Source organism: Gallus gallus, chromosome 5, assembly GCF_016699485.2.
Source record: "Gallus gallus isolate bGalGal1 chromosome 5, bGalGal1.mat.broiler.GRCg7b, whole genome shotgun sequence".
NCBI classification, from domain to species: Eukaryota; Metazoa; Chordata; class Aves; order Galliformes; family Phasianidae; genus Gallus; species Gallus gallus.
In genome coordinates, this window is record NC_052536.1 from 48,677,384 (window position 1) to 48,695,844 (window position 18,461).

General features: G+C 36.8%; 1 non-coding gene across 7 annotated transcripts in view; it reads right to left on the reverse strand.

Moving 5' to 3' along the window:
• Positions 1-18,461, reverse strand: part of LOC112532525 — a 243,058-nt gene that overhangs the window by 195,016 nt on the left and 29,581 nt on the right. For all 7 annotated transcript variants that reach the window (XR_003075402.3, XR_006939490.1, XR_006939491.1 and 4 more), the window contains one exon: positions 13,658-13,839. This is a non-coding gene — a transcript (uncharacterized LOC112532525). The remainder of the gene's footprint in view (positions 1-13,657; positions 13,840-18,461) is intronic.

An 18,461-nucleotide genomic window follows, 5' to 3' on the forward strand; every position in this document is an offset into this window, starting at 1 on the left:
ATGTACTGACCAAACCATGAGTTTACTGTTAATTACTGACTGGTGGTGAGTTGAAGTGAGATAGCAGAAGCCCTCCTTATTGGTCTTTTATAGTCACGTAGTCTTTAAACCGATGACTGCCAGGAACAAGGATGACCAAATTGTTCTTGAAGCAGTTCCCCAGTTGTAATCATCTACAGCTTAGAATGTTCAGGATATGGAAACTTTTTGACTGCCTGCTGTGCCAATGACATTTGTCTCCTCATCAGCAGTTACTTGTGCACTTCAGCCATTTCTGCCAAATGGACAGCTACTTTTATGAGAAAAGTAGAGTACAGGAGGCAGCCGGAGGAGTCTATCACTTCAACATCTCATTTTAATCTGTTTGTGTTTACAGATCAATGGACCCCCACAGGAGGTTGCATTACCTATATAACCATAGGAACCTCCAACTTCTGATAGGGGCAGAGGAAAAAAAGAAATTTCAAGATCTCATCTTCTGTACTGGATAATTCTTACCTAAATCCAACTCAGTCCTTTACTACTATGCTGAAATTAGATCCTTTGAGACACGTGTACTGAAGACTGATGCCATTGCAGTATCTATGCAGTTGAATTACCATATTACATGAGATATATTTTTGCTGTTTGGCCTCAGTGGTGACTGCTGTCCTATTCTGATAAGGAAGAATTTGCCAATTCTCATCAACTTGTACTCAAAAACCATCATCACCATAGCTCCCAAATGCACTTTCCCCTGCACTTCCATTCCTACCATGACCAATTATCAGCCAAGATTTCCAGAACTGATTATTGATGTCCTCTTCCTCACTAAGCAAAAGTGGAGCTGAAAATATATTTGTCTCTTTGGTAACCAATGAAAAGGGGATGATTACAGTGGAAAGATATTGCTATCTAGATTTTTTTTTTCATTTGGGTCAAATGAATCAAAACATTACATAATGAACAACCAATTTAAATAATCAAATTTGCTTTTCCTTGTTGAAATAATATTTATACCCTGTGTATTTCAGGTGTTAGTGAAGGCTGATTCAACACTGTTACCTTCAGATACAAAAAGCACCGCATAACTCTTCTCTGACACTGGAGCACTTCTCCTATGAGGAAAGGTTGAGGGAACTAGGCTTGTTTAGTTTGGAGAAGAGAAGGCTCCGAGGAGACTTCATTGTGGCCTTCCAGTACTTGAAGGGAGCGTATAAACAGGAAGGGGAAAGGATGTTTATGAGGGTGGACAGTGATAGGACAAGGGGGAATGGTTTTAAACTGGGACAGGGGAGGCTTAGGTTGGATATTTGGAAGAAGTTTTTCACACAGAGGGTGATGACACACTGGAACAGGTTGCCCAAGGAGGTTGTGGATGCCCCATCCCCGGAGGTATTCAAGACCAGGCTGGATGTGGCTCTGGGCAGCCTGCTCTAGTGGTTGGTGACCCTGCACATAGCAGGGGGGTTGAAACTCTATGATCATTATGGTCCTTTTCAACCCAGGCCATTCTACGATTCTATGAATCTGTGAGCATTTTACATTTTTGTACTTCAGTGCACTATGAAAAAAAGAAAGTGTAAGTGATCTCATCCATACCTTACCTAACAAGGAACTGAAGTACAGAAGAGTCACAGGGTATGTGTTACATGTGCTAGAAGTACAAAGAACAGCTTCTTTCTAAATATTAGTCCTCCTTGTCTTTCTCTTCCCCTTACTTTCCTACTTTTGTATCAGGAAGTGTGCTGTCAATGACTCTCTTACGATTGACCACGTAATATTACAAATGTCAAGATACTGAAAACTGAACAACTAGAAAAAAGCTACTGCAAAGTGAGACTGTTCTTAAGCTTTTGTTTCTTTTCTTTTTGCTATAAAATAATCTTTATTTTCAGCAATTAACAATGGCTTTGAATGAGATTCTCTTCGCTAAAAAATCAGTATTTTTAGTCCTGCTGTTCTGCACAGAAAGAAATCAATACTTCTCCTCCGAGATATCCAGGAAGTCACCAGGAAGACCATAACAGAGTAGACTTGGCATTTCTCAAATTTCTAAGTAAAATTCAAACAGGAAAAATACCATTCTACATTCTCTAAAGAACATAAAGCAGCAAAAAATCTCACGCCAAAGCCTAAAAACATTATTTCAAATCTTCCCTTAAAAAAAAAAAAAAAGAAGAAGAAGAAAAGCGTGTGAGGGAGCATCATTAAGCTGGAATCCATGGAAAGAGAGTTGTGCTTTGGGGGTTTTTTTGGTTTGGATTTTTTTTTTTTAAGAGCTAAAAGAAATTTCAAGACTCACACTTGCCTTGGAGCCTCATTTCCAATTTTTGTGGTTTTACAACCACAATTTCTTATTGCTTTTTCTTTTTTTTTTCTTTCTTTTTTTTTTTTCTGAGAGGGAGGAGTTGTTTGTTTGTTTTTCTAAAGTATTTCTCTCTTTCTCTTTGTCATATATGATGCCCACACACTAAACAAGGGAAACTAGTACCAAAGGGCATGCTGAGACACTGTCTATTTGAACCGAATAACATTTTCTCTTCTGCATCACCAGAGCCTATAGGCTCTGCCCAGTAGGCCTGCTAAAGTGAGAGGGAGACTTTATATGTCTTCCCATCCTGACACACAAGTCCTGCAGTACCTTAACTTCTCCAACAGTTTGTTTTATAGTCCACAGGCTGAGATTGCAGCTGTGCCCAGTAAGAAGTTATAGTGAGCAGGCAGTGCCTGTTCTGACCACTAGTGAAGTGGGCAAACATCTCCAGCACAGCTGTGCCTGCAAAAAGTAAAGCCTCAAGTCTTAAGCCCTGTCTATCTCACAGAGCCCTCAGAGCGCACAAGTTAAACACAAAGGCCTACTTAGAAGAACTCCAGCACCTTTCGGTGATATGGACTGTAAAGTAACAAAGATGTCTATGACCCTGAGCACATGTTGCAGACTGCCACGTTGACAGCAGAGGCATCTAAGACGTGTCAAGTGATAGACTCTTCTTGGGCATACATGCCAACACACAATCCAGACTTACGTATTGGCAGTGGTACTGCACGCAGAGATTTTTCTCTAATTTGTAGAATGACAATGGCTAAATTGTCAGTGTCCTATTTTTTAGAAACATTTTGTCTAGTGTTGGCAGGTACTTAGAAAAACAAAAGCCACTTCTGCATGCACAAGTCTTCCCTGGATCGCACTCGAAAAGCCTTACTATGAAGACAGACAAGAGAAAGCCAGGATCAGACAACAACATTGTAAGCTCCTTCATCTACCGCCCTCAGTAGTTTCAGTATTTGTGAGTTTTATTCTTAAAAACTTTCATGAAGAAAGAGCAAAAGTTAGGATATTTCTGATTGCTGCAGTCCCCTGCTAATTTGTCATACTGTGTTTTTTGTTATGGTGGGGGAAAAGAGCACATCCTTTGCGGAATTTTTATGCTTATGATTTTGCAAATCGTTTGAAGTTTTAAATAAATAACAGCTTCTACCAGTAGCTTGAAATAAACAGTGAGTTTGTCCCTGGCCTGTGTACAGTGTTTCTTGGGTTTTGTGGTGGGTTTTGGCAGGGGAAGGGAGGTGAGAGTAAGATGTTTCCCTCTGATATTTTTCTTCTTTCACAGAGCTAACAAATATAATTCCATATGCCTAACATCCTCAAAGTTTCAGGGACTAAACCTTCCTATTTCCTGATCAACTCAGTGGACCCAAGAATGGAAACAGATCTAGAAAATAAGGCTTCAGACATACCCCTACCTTGCTCCTGAGACCAGAACTTACTGTCCACAATCTCTTTGTACTAAGGACCTCCATGATATCCATCCTTCCAAAGGCCAATACCACAACAATGTGATTTGATGTCCCATGGTGTGGATTATCTGTGATTCAGACTTGTGTGACACAGTTTGCAGTGTTCTCACAAGCAAAATACCACAAGGAAAAAGCTGAATTGTTGCTGGTTCCTAATGACTAATTTTTGACAACACTAATACAGCATTTTACAGTTTGTTGGCTTTTTTTTTCCCCCTAAGTATTTGACCCTTTACAGTTTAAAGTAAATTTCAATCACAGAAGGCATTTAGGCTAGTTCAACTGATGTTCACTACATCAAAATCTGGTGACCTCCTTTTTAATGGTGAGGACAGCTCATTACTTTCACAGCTAACTCAAGGTGAGACTCAGAAGAGAAGTTTACAAACAGTTGTTTTAAGACTTGTTGTTTACTTCTTAAGCCCACAAGAAAAGTTATTGCTCTAATAAAAATTAAATGAAAATAAATAAAAGGAGATTTAAATTAAAGGAGCTTAAGCTTTACAAATGTGTTGTAAACAAGAAAAAGATGTAAAGACTTTTTGCGTCCTATGGAAAGGGTGTTTTTCTTCCATATTTTAGAGTATTTTTAAAGTTTCCAGAATATTAGTAATCTGTTTTACTCTCCAACTTTATACTCTTTGTTCCACAATTTGCAAAAACAAATTCCCCTTTAAGCCTTTGCTTTTCGTAACCACAGGAAAATACAGTGAATTTAAAATGCATGTTCCTAAAGCAGTATACATGTTATGATCTCAAGTGTGATCCTGCTTGAGAGCTTGACTATGCATTTTATAATTGTGTGTGAAAACACAAAACAGAAACAAAAAGATAAAAATCATATTCTCCCCATTTCTCTCTCTTATCATCGTCTATCATGTTTTCTGTAATATCTAGCCATCGGTATTCAAACTCTGGATTTGCTCTCTTCATAGAGTCAGTCTCTCAGTCCACTGAACTTCTAACTGTTATTCTGTCTTTGCTTTTTTTTTTTTTATCTCAGTATCCTTCGGCCATTCATTCTGTTCCCAGTATTTCACCTCTACACTTCTTGCAGAACTGTTTTTGCATTTCAGCTTCCCGTGTTAGATTTCTCTCGACACTAGAGAGAAATATTATGTCCATGTAAGCATTTATGTGGGTGATGCAAAACCACTAAACCTGAGCATAGAAACATCTATTATTAATAAAAAACACAAAGTCCATCTGCAGATAGCATTTGTATTTAAAAGACCTGGAATTTTGTTCTGTAGCAAGGAACGAGAAAAAGAATGAAAACTGTCATCTCATATGTTTTCTAAGTTTACTGAGGTGTAACTTCATCTTCTGCTTACTTTTATTCTTCCTAAGAGACACATTGTTCACCAGCTAAATACTAGACCTCCTCAGTCACACTGAGGATTAATGTTAATTGTAATCTGTTTTTTTCTTACATTCTGAATATCTAGCTTCATTTTTCACAGGATTTCTTCAAAAGTTCCTGCTTCTGTCAATAGTCAAACTAAATGTCTTTCCCACATGTCCACATCTTCTGTAATTTCAGAAAGGTCTCACAGAACTCACAACTGCACTGTCAGATAATTTGTTAGTGTGCTTCCACAGCCCCCTTACACATTTGTTGCTTTTTTCTTAATTATGACCCGAAATTGTAGTGCTAAAGATAGCACAAATAATGGAAATATGCTCACTGACATATACCGGCCCTCCAACACAAGCTGAGGCAGCAGATGATTACTGAAGTTTCCTCTGTGTTGATGGGCTCTGTAGTATATGTGCTCAGAATCAGTAAGGAATCATGCTGACATTTCCTTACATGCTGTAGCTTATCCTTAACCTTGCTTCACACTTACAAACACTATTTAGGGATGAAGATACTTCTGCATTAGGTGCTGTGGCAATGTAAGTAAAAAGATGCCCCTCTACTCCAAAGTAATTATAATATGGGCATAGAAAGAGACAGAAAAACAAAGATGAAAGACAAAAGCAGAACACTGGGTTGTCCCATTTGTAGTGGTCTACCACTACTGACCTGGGTTTTTTTTTTAAGCTATCATCAAAAAAAAAAAAAAAAAAAAAAAAAAAGAGTATCAAGAATGAGACTACAGATTTGTTTAGTGGCTAGTTACACAAAACTCTACTCAAGCATTTTGAGCAGCACAAGGGAAAACACAAAGGTAACTGGTCAAAATTAAGAACAAACAATCAAGTTTGGCATCAGTAGCTAACTAGCTGTCCATCTTGGAAATAGCATCCTAATAGTGAGACAGAAGTAGAGAAGATAAAAAAATATTGCAAAATCAAAGAGAATTAGTTCATATTCGATAGGACAGAGAAGTTGGGTGCATCAGATGATCTGGATGAATGTGGGTAGATGAAAATGGCTTGTCTTAGTGAAGTTCTATAGTTCTATAAAAAGGCAATCCAATCTGAAAGTGATTAATTAGGAAAAGGTTTTGATTGAATATGACTTCCAGGTCAATGGCTTGAACATTTGGAAATACAGTGATCAAGCAAGGAAGGTAATGAAAAAGATGTGGGTGAGAAACTAGAAAGCTCAGGCTTAGCCATGGCAGACTTGTGCTGGTAACTAACATTCATCACAAATTGTTAGATGCAGACCAAAATGTGTATTATCAGCTTTGACAGAGAAAAAATTCATTTCCAGGATAAAAATCAGAAGTCAAATTTAGCAGTACGTAGGGAATAGGCCCTCCTAATTTCAATCTTTTAGTTAATAAGAATCTTTTCCCTTTATTGTAAAGCATTTAACTTCCATAATTCTTACCACTGCTAGCTTCATTGCAATATAATATCAAACGAAAAAGAAAAAAAAAAAGGTTAAGTCTGCTGAGAAGAATAGTCAGTGGACTCAGTAAAGGGGATTTTGCAGCTGAGAAATACGGCATACATTGATAGAACTCTACTGATTCTAAGATCAACCTGCCAAGATGTGTCCAAGCATCAACTCTTTTTGTATGTCCAAATACATCAAATGTTTCCAAACCGTAGATTAACACTGATCTTTGCAATATCCCCAAGAACTATTTATATCCTGGCTTTCTCTACATCTAGATATGTATGAGTGACAGAAATGTATTACAGATGATAAGCGGACAGTTGGATAGTATTTGGAGGACAGTTCCAGAAGCTATCACTGGATTCTGTTCTTCTCCCTTCAAAATACCTGTCATTATGTATGGCAAAGATCAGAAGCTACTTATACTAATGAGAAAAGATGGTAAGTAATCTGGGGAAAATCTGAGGTTTCTTTCTTCTTAAACATCTAGAGTTTCAGAGATCAAATAGTGCTCTATTTCATAGAATCATAGAATCGCTAATGTTGGAAAAGACCCACAGGATCATCCAGTCCAACGATTCGCCCTTCACCAATGGTTCCCGCTAAACCATGTCCCTTAACACAACATCCAAACGCTCTTTGAACACCACCAGGGTCGGTGACTCCACCACCTCTCTGGGCAGCTCATTCCAGTGCCTGACCACCCTTTCAGAGAAGTAGTATTTCCTAACGTCCAGCCTGAATCTTCCCTGGAGCAGCTTGAAGCCATTCCCTCTAGTCCTATCACTAGTCACATGAGAGAAGAGGCTGACCCCCAGCTCACTACAACCTCCCTTCAGGTAGTTATAGAGAGCAATAAGGCCTCCCCTAAGCCTCCTCTTCTCTAGACTGAACAATTCCAGCTCCTTCAGCCGCTGTTCATAAGGTCTGTGCTCCAGACCCATCACCAGTTTTGTTGCCCTCCTCTGGACACACTCCAGGGCCTCGATGTCTTTCTTACAGTGAGGGGCCCAAAACTGGACACAGTACTCAAGGTGCGGCCTCAATTTAAACAGAAAAGAATCAATACAGTACTCAGTTTTGGTGTTGGTAATCTCTCCAAAAAGCTGCGAAGCTGTTTTTTTGTTTTGTTTTGTTTTTTGACATTTTAAGCCATTATCTTGTGAATGAAGAATGGAACAATGAGGAACAAAAAAATGAGATATTCTTTTTTACCCATTGTATATTGAACAGAGAATATGTTTCCCTTATATTTACTTAATAGGGTTCTCCTACTCAGATAATCCAGCTGAACAATAAGCTAACTGAGGAATAAGTTTCATTCACTTCTCAGAATTAATGGTCTAGTCCAGAGAATAGCGTGCAGTGGTTTGAATGGTTTGGAAGAAACACAGCTGAACTATGTATTGCTAGCCAAACATGAAAAGTTGACAAAAGCATCTACCAAATGATAAGTATTTTGACAGCGTACTTTGCAAGAAATTATAAACAATGTGAATCTGATGCCCCTCAGTCCTGCATGTTCTACAGTTTTATGCATCTGTGCAAAAAAACTGCAAAATGTTCAGGTAAAATTGCTTTGCACAGATGCTGATTACTACTCAGATTGTGAAGCAACAAAAAAAAAAAATGTCACTGTGTCCCAGTGACACAAAGTGGATGATTAGTTGTTTACTCAAAGACTACTCTCCTCACTACTCCATTGCATTTGCAAGAGAACTATACGAAAAACACATTCCCTGATGGCATTATACTTTTAAAGGCTCAAAACTAAATAGCATTTAGCATGTTATAAAAGAATTAAAGCAACATCAACATATTTTTACTATTCCAATGAGGACTATTTTTTTCATAATGTCTTGCTCTTTCCCTCTTGCCAAAATTCAGCATGGCCCCAGAGACTTGCATGACAAACCTATGTGAATGACAATCGCTATTTCCGAGCTCCTAACCAATAGAGGCCACCTTCCTAAAAAAGAAAATGCACAGTGATGTTTCTTCTGACACTGAACGCTTTGGGAGTTAACTACAAATACATTTCCACTTTCTTTTAGTGCCAGTTTAACAATCAGAAGCAAAGCTTTAATCTTTTAAAAAATATATTTCCTTAATATTTTTATTTATTTATTTATCTAGCATTTAATATAATACCAACAACTAAGAAAAGATATATTTATATAATCCTATGAGATTCTAAAGTGTTTTGTTCCACAAAATCACATAATTACATAATAAATGTATTTACATAATAAAATGTAATTGTATTACTTTTAAACTAATGCTGTGGCACACCTCAGTTAAAAGAACTGATGTATTTACAGATAAATTTTTAAAATGTTACCCAGAAATGTTAAGATACACCAGATACCATTATGCATCATTTTATTTGTATTCTCAGAAATCATGTGTTTCTGTGGTATAGAAATGGAGTTTCCAATGAGCTGCTCTTGGTATCCACACAAGCCCATGCACAGCAAGGTCCAGCAAGCTACATTGATGCTGGAGAAGAGACCCATTTGCACAAAAAGCTCTCAAGAAACAGATCTTAAGAGATACTGAAACAATTTATACCAATCCTTAAGCTATCAGAGTCAGTCAACGGCAAAACTACCTCTGACCTTAACAGGGACAGGTTTTGTTTCATTAAAGTCTCTTCACTGCAGAGCAACTTTGCTAGCTCACCAGAAGTGACTTCAATTTTCTATGAGACTGCCAGTTTGGCTACCACAATCGTAATGGCCAAGCCACTAGTCAGATCATTTGTACATAAGTGGAACCCTAACATTTTGCATTTTACACACTATTTGAAATAGGGGTAATAAGACTAAATAAACGGGCGTGAATTAGTTGTCTTTGGATAGAAGGCTTAGCAATGTGTGGTGAATGAGCTACGAGTCAAGCAGGGAGGTATTACAACATGATACCTCCTCTTTTTTCTACTCAGCATCTCTACATCAATCAAGATGCTTAGTGCCATTGCAAAAGAACATAGTGAAATGTGAATTATCTTATGAAAATGCTAGTTGCAAACACATTTGTACTTTGCTCTCCAATTCACTTAAGTTTGCTTGTTGTGTTGTTGAGAAGATAGCCTTGACATGATAGTTAAACTTTTACTCTGTGTGATTCTGGTAAATAAAGGGCCCAAGATATTTTTATATACTTTTTTTTAACAGAAAACAACTCCAGAGTTACATTTGTCATATATTCGCTACAAGCTAATCATACTTTGACAGAGACACAGGAACTGAACCATTCATTATTCACTGCATACTGAAACTATGAATACTATATCTTCTTACTTGGATTAGAGACAACAGTTTATCTTGTAGCCAAATACGATTTGATATATATGTCCCATAGCTTTTACAAACCTAACTGGTAAAAACTTTTAATGTAGTTTATTATTTTAAAGGGTTTTTCTGTTCCTTTTAACATACAATAACGATCAGAACTGAGTGCATGGACAGGAAAAGTATAGTTGTGCAAAAACCTGGATTTATAAAATTCAAATTTGAAACATGACTAGAAAATAATGGTAGCATTGGCAGTAATTGTATTTCCTGTGCAGAAAGTAGACGTATATCATGCAGTTAGAAGGAAAACAAAATGTTTATATTTATGATTATATGGAACACCAAAATAAGAATATTTACTTTTAGAAGAGAAATTAGGTACTTTAGGGTAAATAATCCCTAAAGGACTTCCTTTTGAAAGAGGAACTTCAGGAAAAAAAAACACCATTAATAACAGTTTATTACCACTGAGCAGGTGAGTTCACATGAACTTGTAGTTTTTACTTTTTAAAGCTTGTCTTTCAAGATTGCATAAACATAAAGCTTCAGGTATTATTTCCTATGACTGATTCAGTCTCTTGTGTTTGGGTTCCACTTCAAATCCAAACTGGAATAGCTTTATTTTCCAGTTTATTATAATGTATAAATCTGGAACAAATGGCTGATAATAATATTACCAAAGGCGTGGAAGTATTCCTTTTTCATTGAAACAAAGCAACAGTAGGAATGCCAAGATTTCGGTCAGCAAATACACTTTCACTTAATCTGATATCCTGCTCTAAATACAGCACAGATGAAACTTGTCCCTACATCTGGAAAGTGCCAGATGTACTGGGGGTACAATAACCCAAGTCATAAAATAGTAACATGCTGGTTTGCCTATGGACTCTTAGCATACTAGGAAGCACAAAAGTAAAGAAGAAATCTGTTCTAATCATAATTTGGGCCAGGAATCCAAAATAGCACTGGAGAACTCATAGAAAAAAAAAATCAATATTCTACATATGTATTTGCAAATATGAAAGAAAAGAAAAATGCAGAATATGTGCACTGAATGGACACATGGGGAGAAACTGAGTAAGATAAGTATATCAGATTGTCAACTTCTTTCCAGAACTCCACTATAAAAACAATAACAGAAATAACAGAGAAAATGTGCTGACTACAACTGGAGAAAAGGCAGAACATAGGTTATGTATCAAATATCATTTGATATCATCAAATGATTTTTCAGTGGATACAGCATAAGTAATGCATGCCATATACCTGAACACATCTTTCTCAGGCACTGAAGATTATTTCTTACCCAGAGAAATGCTAATCAATACAACAGTATAGCAGTCCATAAGAGAGTAAGATTTGAGCACAAACAACTTGATGAACTCAGAACCTAAGTTTATAATGGAGCCAGAAGAACCCATGCATTTGGAAAAAAAACATATCAGATGTGGACACTATCTTTAAAAAAATAAAATAAAATGTAAACACTCTTTTAAACTGGATGATACCCCAAAGCTCCAAGAATTTGTTAGAAAATTGACCTTGTCTATTTTATAGCTGGAAACACTATCACCTCTAATTCTGGCTATACATTATGCATACCTTATGGAATAGACTCTGTACTGTTGCAAAGGACTGTATAAAGCATACTACAGAAGTCTGTGAATTCAATGTTATTACTGAGTAAGGATTTATATCTGAAAACTTTTGGAAATCAGATAACATTGGCACATCTAAACCATTAAAAAGTTACCACCAGAACACTTCCTAGATTTCTACTGATTCATACAAGTTTTTACAGGTTTTGAAATATTCCCTTTGTTAAAAAAGTAGTCACTAATTAAAGAGAAACACTGTAAAATCATTAAGTGAATATCAGCTTACACCAGCATTTATGACACTTCCCAAATCTCTTTGCATTAGTCTAATCAGGCAGCATTAACCAAAAATCTAAACAGATAAAAATAATAAAAAAAATAAATTTGCAATATGGTGTAGAAAATATTGATATGACCAGGTGAGTCCCCATTCAGAAAATGTTTATCACAATAAGATGTGACAAGATGCAAGAAGCACAGAATTGAACATTTGGCCACTCATTTGAAGATAGTTCTTTTCAAAAGTGGCTACATTTTTGTTATTAATTCAACAATCCAACCACAGAAAAAGTAAACAATTTAAAGTATTCTTTTTAAAAACTCATCAGAGAAGAGAGATGTACTAATTATCACAGACTTCTGCCTCATCCATAGATGTGGCTGCATGATTGAATTCAGCCCAGAAAAATAGAGTGCAAACAGAAGGCATACTGGAGAGCTGGCCCTGGCTTCAGGCCCACCATGATTGCAGTCAGACTCCATTTCCAAGGTCCACCACAACACATTCCTCTTAAGCTTCCTCTGGGTCAGTATGACCTTTGTTAAATGATACAATAAGTGATAAAAGTGGAGACTAGGAGCACATTTGTTGTGCTGTTCAAATTGAAAGCAACCAGAGAATCTGAACCAGGTTGCAGTTAAATGTAATAAATTGCTCAGATATATTACTCTGTTCCAGATGCATGGTTCCTTACTGGTTATAACAAAATGCAAGCTGTATTTTGTAGAGACTAAAACCAGCACATTACAGAATTCAGAAACACCACCAATTTCCTAAAAGGAAACTGCACCTGCTACAAGCTTGTCCTCATATGACCGTACTCTCTGGAGATAGCACAATGGTTTAATGCAACAGTCCCTCACATTTGAAGGGTGTGGTTCAGCTCAGTCTTCAGAAAAATGAGTTTTTTGGCACAAAACTTTGCAGGTACAGAAATTGTATACACATTTTAACAACAAACAAAAGAAGAGAAAAATCCTCTTCAGATGTCTGTGTGTCTGTGTGTAACAGTGTAATTCAGAGACTGCACTCTGCTACTTCCCTGAGACTGACTTACTGACTTGCATAAATGTTGTTCTTTCAGTCTTGCAGCTCTCTTCAGCAAAGTGAGCAGCAGACACACTGCTTTATACCACTGCAATCCTTCCTGCTCTTTCAAAAACATTGACCCCTGAATCATTAAAGATCAGCGTGAGAGTTTAATCATCTAGCCACAGCCCTGAACACTGCAAAAGTAAACAGTCTTTTAAAGTTAAAATGTTCCAGTTTATCTTCAAGAAAAAGGAGAGGGAGAGGGAGAGCGAGAGGGAGAGGGAGAGGGAGAGAAAAGTTTTTGTTTTATTTGCTTTTTTCAAAAGACAAAGAATGCAGTAAAAGTAATGGAACTGCAAAAGGAAATAAGTCTGTCATTCACAACATCACTGATACCAGGATGAGAGGAGACGATACAAAACCCAGTTTCAAATGTGATTACTGTGAGCACTGTTAAAATTTTCATTCTTACTTGGTCTCAGCTTCTGAAATTTCCTGAGGACTTAACAGTTTTCACCTAAGAAAAATTTTAGCTGGATGCAGTGAAATTTTTGCCAAATCAAAATTAAGTAAAAGAAGGAAGGGCTGAAGAGGCAGACAACTGTACTCTGGCTATACTCAGGGTACACTGAAATGAATGGGGCAGCAAGGAACTGTTCAGAAACCTGGGCTGGCATATTCTTCTGTATGTAACTTCAATTATACACATACGGTCTCCAACACAGAGCAGGAGCTACCTGCAGCATGATCACAGCTCAGCTCCTATCCACCATAACTGCCCTCCTGTGCTGTGTTCACAACAGGCAGGATCTTCTCTTTTATGTCTCAGCATGTTTTCACTTTGCTGGGAGAAGTACGGATACAAAATACTCACAGGATCTTAGCAGGAGTTGCTGCATCATGCAGAGAGACTGGCTAGTGGTGGGGCTTCCAAACTACTCCTGCAGCAGCCCACTTGTCCGTGGATACAGAAGATCAGACTGGTCCAGGAGAAAACTCAGAGCCAGATTTTGAATTCCCTTTTTCTTCAGGCTCTGTCACTTTCCAAATGCTTTGCTGTAGAAAGAAACATGCAGCTGATCACACACGAGGACAAGCATAGTGCATAGAGAATACTGCAGACCTGCTTATAGGGGATCTAGGCTGACAGCCCCTAAAGAGCACTGTCAGAGGAAATAACATGGGATTGCCTTCCTACATGGGACAGATGCTTGAACAGGAACTAGACAGTGACTCTGAGATCTATGAGAACTCTGAGAGAGAAGTCTCTTATCTACCAGAGATTAGCTGACCAGTAGCATCTTGTACTAGCATTGGGCAGGGTCACCCAACTCCCAACAAACAAAAATCTCAGCAGAAACACAAATGGAGGAACCCTTACATTGACCAACAAGACACTACATCCCATTAAGATCCCACAGGGGCAGAAGTTGCTGTCTTATATAAGGGTGAGTTTATCTCCTATCTCTCTGCATGGTAGGGATTCTCAGCTCCCAAGGAGTTCACAACTTGGAGGAGCTGCGAGATGTTGTCTCTGGTCACGGGTGTGGCTTTAGTGCAGCTATAATTTCCTGGCTCTTCTCTTTCTGTTGTCCATGTCAAGCGTTTTGAAGTGGCACTGTTACTTATTTCTAAGCGCAGTTGCCACTGATGCTGAACAGTGATCCATTGTTCCTATTGTTGCTTCCACACTCAGTGGTTCATAAAAACAATGGTTAAGATGCAACTTCAGCACAGGGAGTCCCAAAACTGCTGACTGTCAGAAGCTGGGAAAGTATACCAGCAGAAAGAGTCATTCTACACTTTCCCTGCTTCTTACACTTGTCCATAAGGTTATGCTGCTGACTGCTATCAGATACAAAGTCTTGGAACCTTTGGTCCAACTGCGGATTGCTGTCCTTCTGCTCTTCCTCTGACATTTTCCTGACCAACACTCACAGTCAAAGCTCAAGTTTATTTCTACTGGCAATGCCAATGTCCTTTCCACTGTTATTTAAAAACTGTAGTCAAAGTGTAATACTTTGGTTTTCCATGTAAACGTACTTTCTAGATTGTACTGCATCAACTGAAGTAACCACACCATGGAAGCAAAGCAATCTTTGCTTAACAATGAAGAAAGACCTGAAATAAATATTGGAATGTATTTATATACTCTATTTCAGACGTAACTACCTCAAAAGGAAAAAAAAAAAAAAAAAAAAAAAGAGAGAGAGAGAGAGAGAGAGAGAAATCTACATTCTGTCACTTGATTTTCATGAGGATTTCAAATTTCAACAATAACAAAGAGAATATTTGAAGTGGAAAATGAAATATTTAAATGGAATGGAAAAAAAGAATGGAAAATGAGATTATTTAAATTTCACCAGCATTTTTCAGCTTTTGATAAAACATTAAATGGATGTTTAATTAAGCTCTTTTTTTTTTCCATTTTGAAATCCTAATTTCACCAGCTGTTTTATTTTTTCCCAAAAGGAAAATGGGATAAATATTTCGAAAACCTTCAGAAAGTGGCACTGTTTTCTGCCAAAAAAAAAGTGGCATTGTTTTCTACCAAAAAAAAAATGCCCCATTTTATTAAGAAATTCTGAATCAGTGTGGGTTGTTTTTTCAGAAAAAAAAAATCAGAAACTGTGTATTTAAAAAAAAAAAAAAAATCTTTTCATTAACCATTACTCATAAAGAATAAGAGTATGATGCATGTGCAATAGAGTAACTGATTATCAGAACTGCACAGCTTTGCATTTTAAGCATATGGCATAAGATTATTAAGATTCCAAAGCAAAATACAGATTGTCATGTTAATTTTGGAGGGAAAGTTTTAAGGTGAGAGAAACCAATTCCAATGGGGCACTAATGCACATGCCGGACAATGTAAGGGCAATGGGAAAAAGCCTGCACGGTTTAAAAAGAAATATTCTTTAAACTATTTAATAAAATAATTGTTCAGCAGATGCTTCCACTTCTTTCAAATAAAGAGTCATTCCCAAAGGAAACAAAGTTCAATGGGATTCAAATACTCATGAATTAATATGCTTTGGACATAGAAAGATATTTGCTTCCCCAAGAATTAGTAACTTATCAATATAAAAGAATTAATGCAATCCATTATTATCACAATAAATAATGATAACTGAATATACATTTTACTAAAATTATTATGACAAAGTATTTGTCACAGCATAACTGTAAATTGCAAGTATACATTGAATTGAATGAAAAAGGCAGCTACCTGGAATATTCAAAACAACACTCATTAAAAAAAATAAGTGAAGTTAATGACAAACTAAATCTTAAAACTTAGGCAATGAATGAATTCATAAACAGGTTTTTTTTTAACAATAAACTTTGTAAAAGAGGTATTTTCAAACAGATATTACCATGCAGATTATATTACTGAAGCTGTGTCTACATCTTCAAACACTTGGAGAGGTTCATTTCTGGCCTACAATTCAAGTAATAGGTCATACCAGAGCTTTGGATAAACAATGCTCAAAACAGACTAGAAGAGCAATCAAGAAAGAGCTAAACATCAGAAAGAAAGGATAACAATGAAACGTTGATTTGCCCCTGTGTGGCAGATTAAGGAACCTGTACAGAACGGATGTCACATTTTTTTAGCAATAGATGTACCCAAATTTGCTTTTGGCAAAAATTGCTTAACTGCTGCTGTTTTTCATGAAGTCAATGAAGACTGAGTTAGATAATGAGCTGGCATGCACTTCTGAAATGTTTACTGTGTTCCTTAAAGTAAGGGGAACATGCTGGTTCTTAAACTAATTTGTTTCTTTGTTGTTGGCTTCCCCCTTCTCTCCCCTACTATTCTGTTCTTCCTACCTTCAGAATAAACAGAAAATGGATGAACCTTTTGATTAATTTTTATTTTTTTTTATTATTATTGTTCTTATTTTACAATTATACAACTGTGAAATCAGTAGCTTCCAAATGGCAAACAACTGAGCCATGTCAAGAGCCACGTTAATCTCATGTGTTTGCTCCATTGTTAACAATGAAGGAAGGGGGGTGAGGAGGACAAAATAAAATCTGTCTGTTCTGGCCGAAATGCAGGATATGAACAAGGAGAGTTTCCACAAACAATGTAGTCTTTTTCTTCTGGTTGGGGGAGGTGATGGTAGCAGTACTTTTGTGGAAAGAGAAGCTGCCCCCATCTTGCCAGTCAATACAGCATTCAGAAAATTTATACGATGGGAAGAATTTCCCACCCATTGTTAACTAAGAACTTGATTTGAAAATGCAGGTTTTAATTAAAATTGGCACTTCCAAGCTTCATGCTGGCATCCACCATCTTGCTAAACACTGAGCTCATTTGTGGTTCCAGCAGTTTGCAAACCCATTGCCAGAGGTGACAAACCAATTCCCATCCTGCCATCCTTACTCAGTTCTCAGACCTCATCCTATCATGAGCAAATGGGAAATTTACTCCAGTAAACACAAAGCAAGGACTGTGGGATGTGGCCTCATTTGGCTAGAATACACAGATCCCAGACTTTATTACTTTTAAGGCATTATTAACGGGCAAAAATTCCTCAGAAATGTTTGGAAGAAAAGAGGGTTAGTTATTTTCAAGGCTTCTGCATGCTTCGCTACCCTCAAATATCCACAACCATCATTATGGCCAGAGATCCCATTCTTCATTTTAAATTTAATTCCTTTCTAACCTATACACCCTGGGACTAGTACTCAAAGGTAGAAATTCTAAAACATTACCATCAGCAATAAAAACTTTTGGATATATAAGATGTAAAATTTGTCTCTTTCATGCAAAAGGACAAAAAAGCTCACTAGATTTAATGAATATATTAGCATTTGCAATGTATTCTGACTTGAGGGATCCCAGATGAAAAGCACAGTTACAGATGTGCTTAATTAACCAGTAAAATATCTTCTCTGAATAGGAGATAACACATTATTTAGGACCCTTCTCAGAATAGCTCTTTGAAAAGAAAAAAGAAAAAATATGTATTTTTTCTAGCTGTACATATCCTAAAAACTAGAAGAACAAGCTGGGAGGGTGAATTTTCTATTTTCTTTTATTTGATTAGGATTTATGCCTTTAATATGCCTAACACTGTTGGTTTCACTACAAAGGATTTCGCTTCATCTTACAGCAGAAGCAAAATATTATGCAAATTGAATAAAGGACTTCACAAGACTATCCAGTTCATGTGAATACTAGCTAGCAAAGAAAGCTGTTGCTGGCTTTTGAAAAATCTGTCAACAATTAAGCTCATCAAAAGGAAATTCATAAGCCGATTTAGCAGAAATGTCTCACAAAGCCTGAACACTGTAAGGTACATTCATGTATTCAGCTCAGTTAAAGTTCTATTCATGAATTAAAGTAATTACCAAAGATTCATATATTTTTACTAAAAGCTTGCTGAATGCATAAATCCAGATATAGAAAGAACACCAAGATTTCTAAATTACTGCACTTCAGAGTCATTTGCAGAATTATCTTACAACTGGAATAAATCAGCTTTCCAAGTCTTCTCACATTATTCTGAGAAATACCATCTTTCAAAATCAAGTATGAAAAATGAAACATATCTAATAGTTATGCTCAGTGTCCATTTACTGAACTTATATCTTACATACTTCTGAAAAAAAAATAGATCTTTGTTACTGCATTTATAGCATACTATAGTCTTTATTTTAGCCAC